The 1256-nt window shown below is 39.8% G+C and overlaps 1 protein-coding gene across 1 annotated transcript in view; it reads left to right on the top strand.

Moving 5' to 3' along the window:
* The window catches only part of LOC106821326 (polycystic kidney disease 2-like 2 protein), a 22487-nt gene that overhangs the window by 7664 nt on the left and 13567 nt on the right, over positions 1–1256 (top strand). The gene's annotated exons all lie outside the window — the stretch shown is intronic.

Genomic DNA, 1256 nt, shown 5'->3' on the forward strand with positions numbered 1-1256 from the left:
ATATATAAAGGTGTTCATGCTAACCACTGGACCACTGTCGTTGTGTTATTACAGTGGTTCAGGCGTTATCAGGCCTTGGATACAGTAAACAGCCGCATAAAAGAAACTGCAGATTAAGAACTTCCAGGCTGAAATTGGACCAATAAAGCACCTAGTATATAAGAACCACTTCAGCCTGATAAATTAAGCAGGTTCTTATATGAAGAAAATACCGTACTGTCTACTATTAGTCAAATCAATTTTCACAGCATTTGACCTTTCATTGTGTTTAATATGATAAGTAAATTAACTCAAACATGTCAAATGAATTTAAATAGACATATAATTTCTAATATTATGCAGTTGGTTAATTAATTAGTGTCAATTATTCACTAATTAAAGCCAATTTTACCTAGATAATGTACACAATATTCCCCCCCCCCAAATTAAGAACTTCTTTAAGACCCTCTTCAGGCTGATTTCTCACTATGTATCATATATATAAGAACCACTTCAGCCTGAAACAGAAAATCACGGGTTCTTTTATGCGGGTGTTTGCTGTATATGGGCGCATCAATTAAACAAGATATGCCTGTGAAAAGATCGCGAAAAGGACTCGAGATGTCGAATTTGGGGGGTCAAGGGTCAAAGGTCAAGGTGTGTCAATGGAGGGGGAATATTTCCCCCTTAACTTAAGGTATAGGAGGAAATACGGAATTGCGGCACAAATCTCAACGGCTTGACCTACGCTCTTAATATTCGATGTATAGTGTGATGGGGAGGAAACCCATCACCAGCGCGAAATTGGAGGTCACAGGTTAAAGGGCAGTGGGGTAAGGTCAGATATCAGACATTTTCTGAGGTCATGGTCTAACGGACCGAGTACAAAACTTGCTTGTTTCAGCGCTAACCTACCATTTTTATCACTTTATTGAAAGGACCTTGAAACGTGCTTTCCGCTGACGTGGGAAGAGTAAGTGTCTGATAACCTTTTGACCCTCAAGAGGAGGGGTAAACACGGATTTGTTGACTGTTAGCAAAGAACTGAACTGCTTTTGCTATTAGAGCCCCCTTCCCCTTCCACCACTACCCTCCTCCCACCACCACAACTACTACGCTCGCGCTCGACGCATATCCATGATAACATGTTAATATAGTGAAGTCATTAAAGTTACACAGCTGTATCTTTATTACTGTACTACCGGTATAGCAAAGCCTATCATAGATTTTAGATCTGTATTAGTAGTATCCTGAGTACATAAGAGGAGATCTCCTAT

Source organism: Priapulus caudatus, unplaced genomic scaffold (genome assembly GCF_000485595.1).
Source record: "Priapulus caudatus unplaced genomic scaffold, Priapulus_caudatus-5.0.1 Scaffold68, whole genome shotgun sequence".
In the NCBI taxonomy this organism is placed as follows: domain Eukaryota; kingdom Metazoa; phylum Priapulida; class Priapulimorpha; order Priapulimorphida; family Priapulidae; genus Priapulus; species Priapulus caudatus.